At 46.5% G+C, this 20,641-nt stretch overlaps 1 protein-coding gene and 1 pseudogene across 2 annotated transcripts in view; both read left to right on the plus strand.

Annotated features, from left to right (window-relative positions):
• Window positions 1–20,641, plus strand: part of Idua (alpha-L-iduronidase) — a 368,620-nt gene that overhangs the window by 157,583 nt on the left and 190,396 nt on the right. The gene's annotated exons all lie outside the window — the stretch shown is intronic.
• On the plus strand, window positions 411–590 carry LOC135907966 (U2 spliceosomal RNA; annotated as a pseudogene).

Below are 20,641 nucleotides of genomic sequence, written 5' to 3' on the forward strand. Positions count from 1 at the left end.
ATACTTACCGTATGGTTTGTAATAAGAAAAAAAAACAGTTCAGTGCCATTCTGCTGTGTGAAGGTGGATGACCAGCGAAGCTGTGTATGTGGGCTCTTTAATGGCGAACTGTCCATTGCCGGCCTTCAAACGTGGTATGCGCATGAATGGAAGGCGAGGTGCGACTAGTCGCTCCTCCACGATGTTGAGCCTCGGAAAACGATGAGGCATCGGGCGGTATACATACCCACGTATTCATTGAAATAGCGGCACGACGCCTTTCGCTAACGAATCCCGGCACCTAGGACAGACCCGCACCTCACCGCTCTCCGAGGGCACACACTTCTCCTCCGTAGTCTAGGCGATCGTGCGTTGGTCGACGTCCCGCAGTGCAGTAGTGGTTGTGAGGTCACTCGAAAACCAACGTAGACATAGCCGACGCGGGTCAAAGTGTAGTATCTGTTCCTATCAGCTTAATATCTGATACAAGTTGTATTGGGACCTAAGATATTATATTTATGTTTGCAAGTTGGCGCAGTGCTTAACGCCTGCTTCACCTCCGCCGCGGGTCGGCCCGGTATTGCACTATCTTCGCGATCGGTCGACGAGCTCAATTTTTCCAGAACCTAGCCATGTAGAGCTTCGCTGTAAAAATTGCCGGATTTCTGTTTTGTTTCGCCACCCGCCGCGTTTAATGGCGTTGCGCCGGTAAGCTCTAGGTCGTGGGTTCGTTCCCGGTCGCGGCGGCCGTAGTTCGAAAAGGGCGAAGCGCGAAAAAAAAAGAGAAGAAAGAAGACGCTCGTGTACTTAGATTGAAGCGGGCGGTGAATTAAGAAGCTCAGCTGGCCAAATTAATCCGGAAGCTCCAACTATGGGGTGTCTCATAAACAGATCTTAGTTTTGGCGCGTAAGACCACAAAAGCTAACTGAAAATTTTGTCCTCATCACTCAATCAGACGACTCTTATAGATACTTTGCCACTACGGTGATTTTCTATTGCTACTATAGGCGCTCCTCGCATGTTTTCTAATCGTACACCTACTCCATGTGTGTCACTTTCTTTTATTGAGATTTTGTTATTCCCTATACATTACGGTACGCCAGTGATCGAGTGGCGGTGGCTATCATAGCTGACAAGAACGATGACGTCAGCGATAAGTTGATATCATCGTGGTTTCTGAGAGTTACGCGGAAAGCCCGAAAAAGTATCTTCGAGACTCGTGCGTCCAATCCGTTTCTTTTATTGTCTCAAATAAGTGCAATGAATGACTATTGTGAAGATACTATGCGACGACTGCACTTACGTATGAATGGAAGGTGTGGGCCAGTTCTATTAAACAGACAAAAACTTTATGATCAACATCATTCCTTGCACATAAGACGGCGTTATGAAGGAATTCTCAACGTGTGAGGTCACCACTGGCGTCGACTGGTCTAACCGCAGACTGTCTCGGACACTCCACGAGTCTTCGCAGTAGAACATCACGCGACAGACAAAAAATACCGTGACTACGCCTTGCACTCCGACCCCGCTGTCTTGAGAAACAGAATCCACACTTCCAAGATGCTGGTCACTGTTGGATGCAGAATATTCAGCTCCCGGTCTGGCGCCTTGTGCAGACACACAACCACGACGGTAGCAGGGAGCACTATGTCGAAGCAGCACAAAAGAGATACAGAGTTTACAACCAAATACAACCAGACTTGACCCGCCGTGGTTGCTCAGTGACTGTGGTGTTAGGGTGCTGAGCACGAGGTCGCGGGATCGAATCCCGGCCACGGCGCCCGCAATTCGATGGGGGCGAAATGCGAAAACACCCGTGTACTTAGATTTAGGTGCACGTTAAAGAACGCCAAGTGGTCGAAACTCAAGGCATCTCGTTGCCAACACTGCTGAGGTGCTGCAGGGCTGAGATGCAAAGAACACTGCAAAGAATATTGAGAAATTAGACCGTCGCATACTTAGCATATAATGCTATCACTGGTGAATTCTAATAACAGGAAGCACTGATAAATAGACCAGCAATTGGTGTGCTAAAAGAGGTATTATAAGCATACAGAGGAACTGTTCTTACGTTTCACTTATTTTTTGTAGCTCAGTAAACGCCCTGATGCCCCAGGCCAGTACACAGCAAGTGAGAGTAACATAAGGAATTGTAAATAAGTAATTTCACCTGCTTCGAGAGAAGGTATTTGATGCGACCAACTATTCCTGTTTTGCGAACAATGTTTTGGATCAGACTTATATGAATATCCTAGGACATATTTGCAGAAAAGGCCGCTCATAGGTGCTTAAAATGATAAACAAGTTAAATGCTACGACAGTTTAAAACAATATCTACATGTGAAAGGATTTCTTTGTTCTTTGGTCTCAAAATAATTGCCTTTATATTGCTGTAATAAGTTTTGCACTGCAATTATTACGTATACCACATCTTCAATACATAAAGTAAACAATACATGGCCTAATATGTTCCCTTGCGGAACTTCGCAAACTGCCTTCATATCTCGTCACCCTGGTTTATTTACTTCGACGATTTGTTGCCGACGACAGAGGCAAGATTTTGTTAGTTCCTCTGTGCGACCACGTTTCCCATAATAATTAGGTTTTATTATTCCAAATTTGTGGTTAACTAAATCAATGCTTTTGTATTATAAAGAAACATTCGAACTGTTATAGATTTCTTTTTAAACTGTGTTATAATGCATTCTTTTTGCTGAAGTATTGCCGTTTCTGTAGATTTATTGTTACAAAATCATCAACAACAACAAGTAGCTTTTCCAAGAGCCAAGTCGAGTCTCAAACTGTGCCTATAGTATTATGTCTGGAGCACATTGCTTACTTGCGCGTTAGTTCGGTGTTATATCTTTGCACATAGTGATTTGTTTCTTCGTCGGAGCCTACATTTTAAAATCTGAAGAGATGAACAAACAAAAGTGAGTTTTGTAGGAGCGTCCACCTTTACGCAAATCGGTGTACGTTGGCCCGTCATGGTAAGAAATGTTGTTCTTGCCTCAAATCGCCGGGCAGCGGGGCCAAACGCAAGGTGCACGCCGTTTTCAAAGCTCGCGCATTGAGAAGCGTGAGCGGACTGGGAAATGCTGACTTTTAGTCGCCATGGCTACGCATTGCTTGACATCGAACTTTTATGCACTATGTGCGATAACTGTGGTGGGAACGTTCAGCTGTTAGAAAACATCAGAATGCGCTCAGGTAAATAAAAGTGAGGCGTGCAGACAGGACACAAGAGTAGAGAAGCGGACAGCGCCAACGCCGCCGGAAGTTTCATCCTCCATAGGAAGTCCGCATGTTGCATGGCTAACTTATTCCAATCGGCGTAGGGGCGGTTCCAATGGCGACCGTCTCCCAGGGCCGCGCAACGGACCCTTAGACACTGCTGGTAGAACCTAACTTGGCGCCATGATTCAGCGGAAAGAATAGCTCCAATCCTCCTGGCATGCCCAGTTGATGGTTGAAGAAAGCCGCACATCGTTTGAACTTCCAATGGGACGACACGATTACGACTAAACCACGACATGGTTCTAGCGCGGAACATACAAATCGCCATTAGGGAAGCTAACGAAGCAGGATTGTGCAGATATGTAGGGGAACATGGAAAAAGGCTCAGATTACTAGAAATGAAGCTTAGAACGACAGAAAGCTGAGCAAGTTGGTAAGGATGCATTATGTAAATAAAACTTCTCTACTCTTGTGTCCTGTCTGCACGCCTCACTTTTATTTGCATAATGAATCCTTACCAACTAGCTCAGCTTTCTGTCGTTCTGCGCTCAGGTGTCGCCTGCACTTGAAATATCGAATGCAACTACACTGGTTGTCGCTGTCACATTTAATGATGACAGCATTCTACGATGCAATGTCCTGAAGTCATTCAGAATTGCATCAGGACGCTAGTCAGTGGATGAGTTACACAGCATTGACCAGCATTGACCTTATCCCATCGAAAGGGCTACACAGCAGTACACAAGATTGGCCCCAAAGGCAAGGAAACAAACCAGAAAAAGAATAAAAGCGTTTATCGCGACGAGTATCCTGCTGATGATTACTGAATGAGTCCATAAATTTGTATTTCTTCCATTTTAGTTGTGTAATAGACGTTTTTTTTTCACTTTAAAAACAATTGTCTCGGAACTTAAATTTTTTCAACATTTTTCTCATCATCTAAACAAGCACAAATGCGAAGAATTTTCTTTCAGTATTTAGTGCGCAAACTAGGAAAGCTACTGGAGTACAATTATTGTGGTTGATTGAAGCGTTATTGTTCCACAAATCATTTGCTATCTAGCAATGGCTAAAACTGAGCAAAGAAACAGTAAAAATTTTGAAAAAAGCGAGCATAATGATATTGGGCGAGCAGTATACTTCAACAAAAAGAACAATAAATGCTGAAAACATCGATGGAATCTATTTTTTCTAATACCTACATATGCTGAGCGACCTCTCTGCCTTTCTGTAACTAAATTCCTTTCTTATTTTTCTGTCTACATCTATTGAGAAAAGGGGAAATGTACAATGCGTACCATTGTTCAATGTAGAATGGTACGTATAGGGCCTAACATCTTTTCTAAAATAATATTATATAGCATTCAGCTAACCGCTTTAAGAACAATTCGCCTTGATAAAATTCCAACTTACCCGTCGGAATACCCTTTTCGATAGGGGGTGAAATGCAAAAACACCCTTGTACTTAGATTTAGGCGCACATTAAGGATTGCTAGGAGGGAAAAATTAATCCAGAGTTCCCCACTACGGTGCGCCTCATATTGAGATCGCGGTTTTGAAAAGTAAAACCCCTATGATATATTTTTTAAAGATCGGTCTGCACTGCATAATAGTAGTAGTTGGCATGAAGATGTTCTTAGACGGGATGAAAACATGTTCCTCAGTGCGCGGAAGTGATACAGCTGCAGTGGATTGCATGGCGGACGACGATGATATCAACGACAGGTTACAGTGTCATGCTTTCAGCGATTTACGCAGGCAGATTAAAAGATATCCCCGACACCTGCGCGTCAATTCATAGTTGTTTTATACCATCGAATAAGGGCATTAAAAACAAAAGGGATTATTCAATGCAGCGAGTACACAAACGTATCATTGTTCCTTTGGCCTAATACTATTAAATCGATAAAATGTTTACGATCCATCCGACCGCTCGCACATCTCATGGCGTCACCAAAGCACGCGCAGCATTCCAAGCTCATTTTTGCGCCGTCTCGTCCACCAGTTGGTCATCGCGGTAGCCCCACCTTCCTCCGCAGCAGTAATCCATGTGCTACACAAAATTGCAGTGGCTGCCATTTGCGCTCCAACACCGCCCAGCTTGAGAAGCAGGATCCACACGCTGATGTTGGATGGAGAGTATTCAGTTCCTGTTCGTATGCCTAGTTTGCAGATCACGATGGCAGGACCGACTACGATGTCAACGAAGCACGGAATATATATGTGCAGAGTGCGTGCAAAGATCATCAGCCAGATTTGGTCCTACTTCATTTGGAGACGGCGATAGGATGCCTGCACGCCCGTGTTTTTCTCGATTGTCTTCCTTGCGGCTGCAAGCTCGTTTCCAAGACATTCCAGCGCCAGATGACATATGCCAGTGTCTGGCGGCATTTCACAGCTTGTGCAGGATTCAGTGGCCTCCTTTCCATCTTGAGCACCATTATCTTCCTTCTCAGTAGCAGTTGTATCAAGGTCTACAATATCGCTTGTGCGAAGTAGGCGCCTTTCACGGTCTTCAGCAGTCACTCCTCCTTTATTAACATCCACACTTTCTTGCTGCTCCACAGGTACTTTTGGAGGGCTGCAAGTGGTTACCATGCTTGAGTGCTGGTTGGCTTGTTTAGCTTCAATAACCACGCACTCAATTAGAGAAGTATCTGGAGAAATTGAGCCCGAACCTTTGGCGTCGTCGGCTTTTTGTACGTTAGTTAGTTTCTTGGATGCCTTCGACTGCGAGGAGGCTTCCAGCTGCTGCCGCTGCATCCATTCTGCCCCTGGAGCACTCAGTTCTGGGACCCTGTCGTAAGTAAGGTTCTTGAAACTCATCCTCCTCTTAAGCAGCATGCTATACGTATTTCCGACACTTCTGACGACGGGAGTGCCAATGGCACCGCCACGTTTCATGCAGTCTTCGTAGAGAGTCGCAACGGTCATATCGAAAAAGTATGGTGAGCGCCGGGCTGTTACCGTGTTCGCGTCGCTATCATCGTCTTCAGGATCGCTTTCCAGAAGAAAGCCAGGCGAAGGTGGTGGTGTGTCATCCATTGTAGTTTTTGGCGATAGTGGCGGTGCCTTATGGTCTTTGTTGCTCTCTTCCGCCAATGATCGCCTCTTTCGACAGTACTTCAGCAATACATCAACTTTGTGTGTTGAGAAATCCCTCTTTATCGGCGCGCAGAAGTCATAGTGGTCATTGTCGCCGCTATCGTTGTCGTAACACGGCTGGGACTGTTCCCATAGGACGAATCTGAGATCGGACACACCCGACAGTTGGCACCGGTGTCTTTGCTCCGGTCGCGTGGGAGCATACACGCAGTTTTCTTCCGCGTACTCCACCACTTCGTCGTTGAAGGGTTGCGTCACTGCATTGAACCTGTTGTGTTCATCCTGGCTGACGCCTGCTTCATATGCCTGTATTGCTGCGTTAAATATTTCTTCTTGACCCACGTTGACGTCTGCTGCATACGGATGTGTTACTACATTCAAGCTTACATCCTGCTCCCTGTATCCTGCCATCCTGCCAAGAAAAAGCTCGATGCTTTGCAGAGTGAGCGGCAGTACAACTTCGAGTGCGGCCAGGAACTTGCACAAGTCTCTGTGGCTGGTTGCGTGGAGTCTGTGAAGGCAGAGGTAGCTTCGTTGGTGCCGCTGGTAGAGGAGTATGAGGTCAAGACCCAGCAGCATATGTGCACCCAGATCGCGAATCTCCTGATCCAGAACTGCAACCGTTGTAAGGGCTGAAACAACGCCGCAATTGCTCACTTGTCCAGCCTCTAAGCCACGAATCTTGCGGCATTCGAGCCCATCGGAAAGCGTCCGTGCGTCAAGGGAAGGGAACGACAACCAGTGATGCCTTTTCCGCATGAAGGCGGAATGGAGCTCACCACAAGCTGCTAGTTGGAGGAAGTCACTGCGGGCCAAGCCTCGCAGATAGTCTGTTGTAAGGGCCGCAGCGGTTGGGCCCTGGACTCGATGGGTCGAATGATCCGGAGTCTGAAGCATGATAGTGCGTCCTTGAGTACGCGGGCTATACGCCGACGCCGATCGCCGAGCTTGTTGCTGCGGGAGGTGCCGCTGAGTCGACTTGAGAAGAGGGGTTCACAGCTGGAGCTGCTGGTCGCCCTCACTGGCAATGGCATCGACGAATGCGACCAACTGCATTACTGTAGCTTGTTGCACCGTCTCGGCTCGTTGGCGATACGCTGGTGGGGAGTGCCTACGCTGCCAACAACGCCGAGGTCGTCCACAGTCGCTCTGCAATGGTAGTTGCAGTGGATCCTCTGGCCGTCGCGATGTTGGTTTGTACTTGTATTGACCGCGTCCGATCCAAGGCAATCAGAAATACTTTCTTGTCGGGCAGGAATGGCTGCTGCTTCAAAATGGCGATTCATTGAATGTGCATCACCTGCACGAGGACACGCAGGAGCACTTCTTTCTCATCCTGGAACAAAGCGTGATCAGCTCTGTAGAATTAGACAACGACAAATTTTCGGAAAATGCTTTGTCGGTTACTTTTATGGAGTGCAGCTAGCACGTACTACGTGACTTTGCATATGTATATAACCTGGTCAGTGTAATAAGACATTCAGTGGTGATTCCGCGCTTGAGTTGAGTAAATTCTCTTTCCGTCTTCCGTTTTGTCCTGTTCGTTTACGAAGTTGTATGGTGTACTGGTAACTACGGGGATTTAACAACGGTGCGCCTCTTTCTTCCTGACTAATAAAATATTTCAATTGATCTCCAAGTGATAAAATATTCCGTCAGAAGTCAGCTGACGGTGACTGTGGACGTTAAAGCCATTTGATTTTGATCTCGAAATGGATAAGAATAGACACGGATATCGCCCCGCCGCCCATGTCTACTTTTTTGTAATTCCTATTTTTCGCCTTGAACTATTTCTTGCCATGTACCCGCTAACACGACAACAGATATTACTAAGCTTTGTTGCAATGTAGCTACACACGCCTACGTTAGGCCCGTTCAGCGTATCTATCTAGATGCCTAGCCTTTTATGCCGACCCCGTGACCCAAGTTGTCTGCTAGCTTGGACAACTTGGTATTGCCTTGTGGTCGTGATGCCATCGTGATCGTTGCATGGCCGTTATTGTATATTCGTCATCCGACTCTGATCGTGCCATAGTCCTCACGCCGTCAACGTCACACTGTCCTCATGCATTCATTGTCATGCCATCGTCTGGGTGCCGCAGTAGTCGTTTCACATCGTCCTCTATCAGCTCATATCGCCAGTTGATTCAGTTCATATGGTCATCATTACAGCTTCGTCATCCGGTTATCTTCAAAGCGTCGTCGGTACACCATCGCCATCACTGCGTCGTCGTCATACAGTCATCGTGATGGCATCGTGTTCATGGCCGACTTTGAGAAGCGAGTGTCATAGCAAACTGGGCGATACTGGCGATAGAGTATGTCGCATATAGCCGAAGCAATGGAAGTCTCAGAATGACCAACCAGTACAGATTCTGAATAAAGGTGCCTTCAGCATTACGGTGAATCGCTACATTGCCTGAATGTTATTTAAAAAAAACGTTGACAGCCATCGTGAAATGGGGTCTGCTTGAATCTTGCTAGAATCTGAAGTGGTTGGTTGTTCTGTCCGTTCCATTCTTTTCGCTCTATGGGACATACACTCTATCAGCTGTTGGCCCACTTTGCAGTAACACTCGCTGAAAGTTCGCTATGACAAAGGGTCGGCCATGACCACGACGGCATTACGACGACTGTATGACGACGGCCCCATGACGATGATGGAATGAACTCGATGGAATAATAATATAATATTTGGCGTTTTACGTGCCAAAACCACTTTCTGATTATGAGGCACGCCGTAGTGGAGGACTCCGGAAATTTTGACCACCTGGGGTTCTTTAACGTGCACCTAAATCTAAGCACACGGGTGTTTTCGCATTTCGCCCCCATCGAAATGCGGCCGCCGTGGCCGGGATTCGATCCCGCGACCTCGTGCTCAGCAGCCCAACACCATAGCCACTGAGCAACCACGGCGGGTAACTCGATGGAATGACTAATGCAGTATGACGACAACGGTACAAAGACAATGGGATGACGATTCTGAAATGACGACTACGGTCTAATGACCACAGCGGGACGAGCATGGCATGGGGACAATGGCATGTCGACGACTGTAGGACGACTGCATGACGACGATGATATGCAGAGAATCGGATGGCTAAGCTCTAAATACTACGGTATGACGGCGACAGTATGACAAAGAATGCGTGATGACGACTGTAGATGACGATGAAATGACGACGATGACATGACAAAGGCGCATAATCACGTTTGAATAGCGAGAATATGATGAAGCCATAATGACGAAGCAGGGAAGACGTCGAGGGAACGACGAAGGCGGTATCTTGACCGTGGCTCCACGAAAATGCGATGACGTTTCTGGACTGATGACGACGTTACGAGGACAGCGTGAAGACGACGGCATGACAAGTGTATGTGGTCCACACAAATAGTCGACTTGGGTCACTGGGCGGGCAAAGGTTAGATACAGGCACGGACATAGATAGATAGATAGATAGATAGATAGATAGATAGATAGATAGATAGATAGATAGATAGATAGATAGATAGATAGATAGATAGATAGATAGATAGATAGATAGATAGATAGATAGATAGATAGATAGATAGATAGATAGATAGATAGAATTGAATAAGGTATTCTAAGGCACGACAATCATAGCACGGACGGCAGCTTTATGGATTCCGCGTCACCAACCGAGATCCGATCCACGCTGGGGACATCTACAGAGTTTTCTGGCTACTTCTTACTTTTTTTTAACAAAATATCGTGATGTTTGTAGACAAGATGATGACGCCAGCAACAGACGACGCAAAGGTTGCATGAAATGTTCTTAGCAGATGTCCCATGGAGAAAGCTGCAGCTATTCTTGTGACGCATACACTTATACAATTAGACGTGAAATAGACACTTATAACTTTGATGCTAATGTTAAAATGATGTTGCTTCGTACTATGAAAGCCTCAGGACGTCTCATTTACGTAACAGTAGTATGTGCTTAGTCTCCAATATGTATCTCTTTTACTCGGTTTCTGTCACGACACAGGATTTATTTACCGCTTTACTTACAGGTGTACGACTTAATGTCTCATCTGAAAAAAAAAGAGTGCGCTAAAAAGCTGAACTAGGTACATCAGCCTATCCATAGAAGGTCACAACAAATTTGTTCAGGCTTATACGGATACTTCACAAAAATCGCTGTTTCCCTAGAAAAAAAGAAAATCGACAGCACACTTGTATGTCTTTGTAGAAGCACAGTCCAATTTCCAGCGAAGCTGTTTCTTTCGAGCGTTTGCATTACGAATGCTAGCAGCATGTAATTAAACAACACATTTTGAAACATTACTCACATCTGGTTCACCCGAATGAAACGTTTCGCGCTAACAACGCATTCGAACACTGCAATAACAAATGATGATCAACGGCCCTATCCCGAACACACCTTAAATATCGCAAAAAAGTGGGCCGTACTGTCCCCCCCCCCCCCTCCCCCGTCCACCCTTTTACATCAAACCTTATCTCCGTTTGGTGTAAATATACGACATTCTTTAAACACCCTTTCAACGCCCAGGAACGCTGTATAAGAAATTTACCGAAAACGCTATAATTATTAACCGACCCACCATGAACAGTGTTTACTCATCAACCATTAAACCTGCTCCCTATTGCCACGAAATTTAAACAAGGTGACGCGTCCGACAAGCGGAAACCTGCTACGAACCTCTTATGATGCGTTAAAATAGGGAGATGAGATTGTTCAGTTATTACTTGCAAAATTCACGATTGAACGAGAAACGTTTCGCCCAGCATTAAACTTAACATGGAACCCAAATTTACCACATCTAAATTTCATGTCACTTAGTGTTCTTTAGGAATGCTGTGAAGCACAGCGGATAAGGGCGGTGTAACGCTTTCAAACAGTTCGCGAAGGAATATCGTGGACAAAGGCTGTATTTTATGCAGAGGTAACTAAGAGCACATGCAATTTAGCTATTGCGTTCTGCCTATTTTTTCATTTTTTAAAAATTTCGTGTTGGTGGCTGCTATATGCAATTCTTCTAGGAAAGTCGGGGACATCCTGAGCTATTGATAACACACTGATAAAGCTCGGGACCGCTTGATTACATAAGTTTAATGGAAAGACCGCATTTATACTGCACATTTGATCTTCGCCTACACATCACCCAAAGCCGGCCTCTTATCTCCAGAAAACATATACAACGTGTCTTTCTAGTTCACTGATGACAGGGTGGAAACCTGCTGCGCATGAAACGCATCAAAGTTGGCAGAAAACGGGTATTATGTAAATATTTCCAACAATTTTGTCATGCCAAAAACATCCAGCTTTATCCACACATCACCACCAGGATCACCCCAATTTCCAACGAATATGAACACACTGTCACGTACAGTATTCCAAGGACTAATAAATATTGTGTAACGGTCCAGAAACACTTTCGGAAACTTTATTTAAGAACATTTTTGTAGAACCCATCTTTGACTCATTTTTCTTGCAATTATGCCCACGCATCCTTCATAAGCATTCCTCCTTACTTTAACATGTCAACTTTAAGGCCTGTTGAGTTCTTTCAGGAGATTAGGGAAACCTAGGAGGAATTTCAAAAAATAAGCTTGTGGAACTTTGCAAAGCTCGAGCAAGTAATTTGCTCCAAAGGCTGCTTATAAACTATGCAGTTCAAATTTTCCGTACACATCAACCATAACACGGCAGCGACCTTCTAAAATATAACACAGCTTCCGGTCTTGGTTCTGTCAGGCGTGTGGAAAATTGGCCAGCATTTCATATAACGCCTCTCAACATGGGGAGAACGAGCGTTAAGCCATTTTCACTTCGCCCTTAACTAACCAACACATTTCAATATGGGACTGCAATGCACGCCTAATATGTCCCGTTTACCTAAGATACAAGCTGCACTGTAAATTATTTACACCCTTAAAAGTGAAAAAAGGGTGTTAAATTTAAATTATTGGGTTTTACGTGCCAAAACCACTTTCTGATTATCAGGCAGGCCTAGTGGAGGACTCTGGAAATTTTGATCCCCTGGGGTTCTTTAACATGCACCTAAATCTAAGTACACGTGTGTTTTCGCATTTCGCCCACATCGAAATGCGGCCGCCATGGCCAGGATTCGATCCTGCGACCTCGTGCTCAGCCGCCAAACACCATAGCCACTGAGCAACCACGGCGGGTGAAAAAAGGGTGTAAATTGTCTATAACTCACACCCTTAGGGTGTGATTTATATAGGCGACACCCTAAGGGTGTGAGTGTAAATTTACGTGACGTGTAAATATTTTTTAACTCGCCCCCTTAGGGTGTGATTTATATAGCCGACACCCTAAGGGTTATAGACACATTTATACCCTTTTTCACTTTTAAAGGTGTAAATTAGTTTACAGTGTGGCTGAATGGTCTAGATTTTTTCATGACAACGTGAGAACACGCATATAACGTGTTCGAGCGATTCTGGTCGCAATACGAGCCTTCAGGGAAACTGGCGCGTTTCTTTGTAGTGTCACCACTAATCATGGATTGCATAATTATATAAGCAGACAACTATTTTAGATATATATTGTTATCACGGCAATTTTCTATCGGTAGAGTAGACAATCTTCAGGCGTGTTCGTTAAGCACACACCTATTCATCCCTTTGATGATGATGGTGATTATATTGGATTATATTATGATAAGGATTATCCTTCGAAATATGGCACCTACCCACTATGAGGGACGTGCCAGAAATCCGGTGAATGTAAGTACAGGAAATAATGACAGGAAATAATTGCAGGAAATAATGACGATGTGGTAAAGCGAAAATTTGGAACAATCGAGGTATTATTTGTTCGGCGATATTGCACAACCGGTTGAATATGTGCTCTTCAGTACGCGTAAGTGATCGAGCGGCGGTGGTGCTGATGGCTGACAACGACGATGGTTTCATCCATAGGTTGGGGTGTCCTGGTTACGGCGAGCTGCCCTTTAAGCAGAGAACGACATACCCGAGACAGGCGCGTCAAGTTTTATAATTTATTTTATTCCGTCGAATGCGTCCAGTAAAGTACAATATGGAAGAATCTACGTGGTAAGTACACTGATACACAAATGATCTTAGTGGGCTCCTGCTAACAAACGGTCGAAATGTTTACTACGAAGACTACATCACACGTTTCGACGTCGTCACTTTAAGCGTAATCTCCAGGTCCCTTAAAGTCGCCTCGTCCATAAATATGGTGTGGCCGCCACTGCACCAGCCTGCAGAGAAGGAAACCCAACCGTCGTGGTGCCCACAAAACGAAGGATGGCACCAGGGAGTCCTGAGGTCCGGTAGATTGAGTGGCGGGGAACTATACGTCGGATCTGGCACTGAACGCCGGTGTCTTTCCCCTGGTTGCATGGGAGGGCACACGGAGTGTTCCGCCATGTTATCTTCCTCAACTTTGCCGTTGAATTACTGCGTGACTACATTCAGGCTGTCCTATTTATCCTGGTTGAGGTCTACGGCATACGGCTGCGTCACTGCATTCAGCCTTTTACCTTCATTCTGCTCCCTGTGTTGAGATCCTGAAACGGAAAAGCTCGAGGCTGTGCCTAATTAGCGGCAGCGCAAGTTCGTGTGCGGCCAGGACGCTCCTGTAGAGGCCTCTTTGGCTAGTTGGTTGCGCCGAGGAGGTAGCTGCAAAGACAGTCCTGTGGAAGGCAATGGTCGGGGAAATCCAGACCCAGGGCCAGCAGCAGATGTTTGCCAGGCTCGCCAATCTCCTGGGCCAGAAGTGCAACCACTGGGAGAGCCTGAACAGCGTCGCCATTCCTCGCCTGCGCAGCCTCTACGTCATGCTGGAGGCGCGCAACTGCGGCAGCACGGACCAGCGAGACGCCCACGCAGATGTTGTCGGAATGGATAGAGGACTTGGTGTCGGCAGCAGGAAAGGCAGCAGGTGCAGGTGTGCGGCAGGAAAGCAGTCGCGCTGGCGGCTTGGTGGGCATTGACCTCCCAGGCGGTCTTGACTTAAACGGAGGTGAGCAGCTCAGCATCGCCACGAATCCATGTGCGTCCGGGCTGCATGAAAGGCGACCGTGCCTCGGGGGCAGCGAGTGGCAACCAGTCACGTCACTTCGGTATCTGGGCGAGGGAAAGCGTCCAACAAGCGGCGGGTTGATGCAAGTCGCTTCGAACCAAGATGAACACACAGCCTGTTGCAAGGGCGGCGGAAATTCCCCGGATCGCTCGGCACGTTCCCAAAGCTGCAGCGTGTCCAGGATGGTGTTCGGTGCTTCAGTGCTTTGGTCATGCGGTGAGCGTTCTGGCTGTCGAGGACGCCGCCGCTCCTTCGGTTTGAGAAGCGGGATCCGCAGCTGCAGTAGCCGGTCACCCTCCTGTGCAGGGGCCTCGATGAAGGCGGTGAACTGGATTCCTGTAGCTAATTGCGCTGCGTCAGCGCGATGTTGATGCGCTAACGAGGACGTTATTCGTAGCTGTGAACGCCTAGGTAGCCTTTGGTGTTTCTGCACAGGTAGTTGCGGGATAGGACACAGCGTAGAAGCTCCGTGTTGTCCCAGCTTGACACGAAGGTGCGTCGTACATCCTCGTTCCTGGTACATCTGTGCAGAGTCTCCGCCAACGTCGGCGCGTGTTGCCAGTCGGCGATGCTCAGGCTTTGGGAATCCTCTGGCGATGACAATCTTGGTTTCAGTCAGTAGTGTTGGCGTGCGACACCAGACAAACAGGGTAAAATTCTTGTCCGTCTCGAACGATTGCTGCCGCTGGAAAATGGCGATTCGATGAACGAGCATCGGCTTCCCGAGGACACGCGAGAGTGCTTCTTTCTCAGCCTGGAACCCCGCGTGTTCGGGTTCTAAAGATGTAAAGAAAAAGAAGAGGCGTCGCAAGCTGCCTACTGTGTATTTTGCATGATTTCGTTGTAAAATTTGTTAAGTGTGTACTTGTTTATTGAAGAGCAACAAATGTTTTGTATTACCACGTGATAAAAAGGAACGCGCACACAAACTAACGAACAAAAAGAGCATATGCAATCTCTGACGTGGCCCTATGCGGCTGTGCATCGTCAACATCGACGGTGCTGGTGAGACGCCGTGCGGTCACACCTTTGCGTGATACAGACGCGTAAGCCATAAGCCAAGACAGACATCAGAAAGAGAAAAAGAAGACACACACAAAATATAGGCTTCTTTCATTAGATTGGCGCGTCACTTGGAATGCCTTTAGCAACTCATAGTGTGCGACCAAGTTGGGGGCAATAAAGCTTGTAGTAATGAGACAGATGTCACTGTTACTGCTGCGCTCTTCTTGGGGGTCTGCAAGTTCTTTTATGGTCGCGTCAGCATTTTAGTGTGGTAGAAATCTATGGTACAAGCGCAGCGTAGATTTAGTGCTTATTTTATTATTCTCTCTTCACTTGTCGCTGACTTAGTCAATGAGATTCAGATGAATAAACGATGAAGTAGACAATTTTGGACAATTTTACAGTGCTTTCGTACCTCTTACTCTTTAGCGTTTTTCTCTGAAGGAGCAAATCTTAAATGGTGCCCTGGTATGGTAGGGGAAGTGAAGCTAATGCTGCATTTGAAAATTTATTATATTATTATTATTATTATTATTATTATTATTATTATTATTATTATTATTATTATTATTATTATTATTATTATTATTATTACTACTACTACTAGAAGCTACTATTGTAGATCTACTACCCAGCTGTGCGTGATGATCAGTGAACTACCTGCCTTTGTCCATACAGTATCCACTGGTGTGCCCCAAGGTTCCGCGTTAGGTCCGCTTCTCTTGTTATTTTTCATCAATGACGTTTCCTCGGCAATCCAGTAGCCTTTATTTCTTCTTTACGCTCACGACATCACACGTTTTGAGGAGATTCACACTACTGAGGGCTGCCTCGCTCTGCAGTCCTACCTATCCTTCTCTGAACGATGCCAGTTAAACGGACAGACTCTACATCCATCTGAAACCAGAATTTACTCGTATTCGATCGCGTGAAACCTATCAAATCGTCTACCTTTATTCTGTTGACCGGGCGGTGTTTTAATCAGTCAACCAAGGAACGTCTATGGCTTAGAAAGGTGGTTCGTATTGGCCAGAATATACAGAAGCATGTCCGATAGCTCAAGCCTGCAAGGGATTTCCTGTGTTGAGATGAATGAAGAGAAGTGAGTAACCAACAGTGATTATACTTTATAACAACTAGTAAACATAATTCAAAGAAACAGAAAACGGTAGTGTAAGGACCATCTATTAGAAAGGGGATTAGTTTTTTTTCTTTAATGTAACAGAGGATACACTTTATTTTATATCGTCAAGCAGGTTATTCCACAATGTTACAGTTGCAAATTAGGCTTTGTGTCATTGATAGTTACTGCACACTTATGGTAGTATACTGTTGTTATTCAAGCCAAACCTGGTGTTATTGGAATGGTAAAGGGATACGTTGTCAGTTAGAATTATTTGTCATTTACATTATTATGCCTGAATAGTGTGGAATGGCGCAAGGCATTCGAATAGCATTTTTTTGGGGGGGGGGGGGGGCGTGTTAGAATAAAGTAAATGAGTCTGTGTATAAAGATCGTTTCCTGAGCTCATGCAGCAACAACTTTTCAAGTCTGAGTAATCATCGTATACACTTCCGCCACTTAGCTGGAGACGTAGTCGAACCCACGTGCGATCTCCATGCGAAATAATTCCTAGAATTATTACGTGTTCTGTTCTACTAGCCTCTGTTGCACTGCGGGTTTTGCAGAACAGGACACCAGGGACTACCTTCCGCGTTTCTGCCTATTTCAGCACGCACTCACCTCTCCACAGAATGCACTGTCGTTTTCTCCATATTGATATCTTTCAAAACGTGTTGTCTTCCTTTACTTCTGAGCTTCCTGCTTTTTCTTCAGTCTTCTTTCTAGATGTGCTCCTGTCCTGTCTTCTCATAGTTTCTGCCTTCGTCCGTAGATGCGCTCTGTCTCTCAGTAATGTGTTGTTCCAGGATTGTTGCTAATCATGTGGCCCTTTATCCGGCTATTCCTGGTTTTTAATTTTCCTTTTTATCTTATAACTTTGTGATTTTAGTTGCGCTGGGGTGCGCTATGCACAGAACAGCACAGCATGGCACAGAGATAAAGATGTGGGAGCGCTCTAGCAACTGACGTTTACGGAAACTCCCCGTGTTCATATACACACATCACTGCACAGCCACTTGACGCGTCCCATCTATATTACTTTCGAGTCAAGAAGCAAAACAATACTGATAGCCATCTGCGTAATTGCACTATTACTAAAAATGTTTATCTAATAGCGCCAAGTTAAAGAAAAGCACATGGAACATCGCACGATAATTTGTGGAAGATCGATCGGTAAATACAAAAGTGCAGCGCTTCTCTGAGTTGTTAAGGTGCTCGAAATAACTCCAAGAATCCTGATAGACGTGGAGCAGCGCAATACGAGAATGCGACCGAGAAAGACCCGCACGCAGCGCTAACTTGTATCTCGGTGTATGCGTGCGCACTGTGTGCGTGTCTTATTCACGGTCCCTGTCACATTGCGCTGTTCCGCGTCTATCATGAATCTAAATCAAATAGCCAGGCAACGCGTCCCGCAAAGCAACGTACTCATCGCATCCGCCCCGTCTGCTAATAGACTCGAACAAGCCCAGTTGCTCTACACGCAACCCGAGATTTCCAAAACGTCTGTTCGATCTAAAGCAAAAAAAAAAAAAAAATACACATGGCATTTCCGTGTCTCATATTGGTGGCACGGCCATTTCCGCTGGCAGGGAGATAAACCTGAGAGCTTAATTTTTCTCTGCGGTGGCAATTAGTTCAAAGAGGCATGAAAGACGATGTATTTCGAATCATGTGCGTGCAGTGTATAATTTTGATCACAGTTGGTGGCGTGTTACATGTGATAAATCAGCGCGCGTGTTGATGCGTCGCTTATGACAGTGATTCACTTGGAAAGGGCGCCGTGGGCCACGATACAGCTGCGCGCGCAACACTTTTTTACATCATCGTCTCTGGTATACCATGCCCTGTTCAGATGGCCAGAATGTGTAACTTCTTTCTCAGTTAGATGCAGACTGCTGAAGACGATGGGTGGTTTCATAGATGCTGCGCGAAGCCGGTATGATACAGCCTGTGGGAAGGATAACATGAAACCTACAGACAACAACGGAGCAATAACCTACACGAGCACATCCAAGGATTACTCCAGTCTCGTTAAGAGCTTTCCGCTTACTTCACAAAATATGTCGCTGCCATTAAAGATCGGTGCCTGTCCTTTTTTGCTGCGGCGATAAAGTTTGTTTGCGTAATTAGGAACGCCTTTCAGATATTTTGCCATTACGGCGCTTCTCTGTTGCAGCCGTGGACGCCATTCACGCGTTTCTTAACTGTACAACTATTCTTCCTGTGCGTCACTTTCTTCTTAACAGCCATTGATTTAAATTGATATAGAAATATTGCTAAATGACTCGAAAATATGCTCTGTAGTGCACACAAGTGAAGCGATGGACCTGCGACGGTGCGCATGACGGACAGCAGTGATCCCATCTACGATAAGCTAATGATACGTGCTTAATGTGACTTACGGCTACAGCTTAAAAAAAATATCTCCGAAGGCTTCACGTCGAATTAAATTTCCTTTATTGTGCCTGATAGGACATATGAAGATCATATACAAGATGCTACGTGGCAGTTGTACATTAATAAATACAGTGGTTCGTGTGCAATAAGGCTTTTAAAGAAACAAAATAGTTATAGTGAACCAGACTGCTCGCCCACTTCACACCGTCATGAAGGCATGTGCAAAGTCCGAGGCGCACATAGCGTCGACTCATCCAACCATAGCAGTCGAGATCGCTCCACGAGCCTCCGCAGCAGGAACCCACGTCACGCACAAGAATGCAATAGATGTACGTTCCACTCCAAGCCTGCCGTCTTGAGAAGCAGAATTCACGCCTCCGTCTGCTGGTTGCCGCTAATGGCAGTAGCCTCGACGACCATCACGAAAAGGGTTTCCACAAGTAGTTGCGCTGCGTCAGCACATGGTATATAGCCGTGTGTTAGCTCATCTGTTCCTGTTGGGTTCTGACCTCTTTCCGACACTTCCGAAGATGAGCGAGCGAATAGCGCCTCCAGGTGTCACACAGTCTTCGTAGACACTCACACCGGTCATACCGGGACCTGATGACGAATGTCGCGCGATGACCGTGATCGTGTCGCCATCATCCTCTTCAGGATTGCTCACTGAAACAAAGCCAGGGGAAGGTGGTGGAGTCTCCTCGGTTGTAGTTTTTGGCGACAGTGGCGGTGTCTCCTCGTCGATCTTGCCCTCTTCCGCCATAGAACCCCTCTCTGTCTACTGTACTTCAGCAAGTGTCGCGCTTTCGAGGGTGGAGAATCTTCCACCTGGGTCGGCGCGCACAACTCCTCGCTGTATACCCGTAACCGGCATCGTTGTCGTAACATGGCTGGAACGCTTTCCACAGCACGAAATTGAGCTCTGACGGACCCGACGCGAGGTGCCGGTGTCTTTCGTCTGGCTGCGTTGGAGCGCACACTAAGTCTTCCACCACGTCGTCTTCGTCAGCTTCGTCGTTGAATGACTGCGTGACGGCGTTCAGCCTGTCGTGCTCATCCTGGTCGAAGTCTGCTGCATACGGCTGTGTTACTGCGTTCAACCTCTGATCGTATTCTTGCTCCGTCTATTCTGCCATTTTGCCAAGGAAAAGCTCGAAGCTCTCCCTAATGAGCGGCGGCGAAAGCTCGATTGCGGCCACGAGGTTCTTGCAGACGCATCTGTGGCTGGCTTCGTGGAGGCGGGGGATGCAGAGATAGTTACGTTGAAGCCGATGGTGGAAATGGTCGAGACCCAGTGACAGCAGCAGATGTTCGCTCTGCTCGCCTGTCTCGAGCGCTTGAAGTGCAACCGCTGCGAGGGCCTGAGAAGTGTCGCCATTCTGCATTTTCGCAGCCTCTACGACGTTATCCTGGAGGCGCGCAGCTGCTGCGGCATGAACTTGCGCGACATCCACGCAACTGTTGTCAAAAAGGTGAGAGACGTCGGTGGCAGCAGCAGGAAAGGCAAAATGTTGAGGCCCGCCACAGGATAGATAACGGTCCGGCGGCTTGCTGTGGAATGAGCTTACAGGTGCTCTTGACGTAGGCGGAGGTGAGCTATAAAGCAGTTCTGTGAATGCTGGAGTATTCGTGCTCAACGAGAGGCGAACGCGCGTCGGGGATGGCCAATGGCAACCAGTCACGTCATTTTGGCATCTGGGCGCCGAGAACCTCGCAACAAGCTGCGGGTGG

This window comes from Dermacentor albipictus, chromosome 1, assembly GCF_038994185.2.
Source record: "Dermacentor albipictus isolate Rhodes 1998 colony chromosome 1, USDA_Dalb.pri_finalv2, whole genome shotgun sequence".
Taxonomy (NCBI): domain Eukaryota; kingdom Metazoa; phylum Arthropoda; class Arachnida; order Ixodida; family Ixodidae; genus Dermacentor; species Dermacentor albipictus.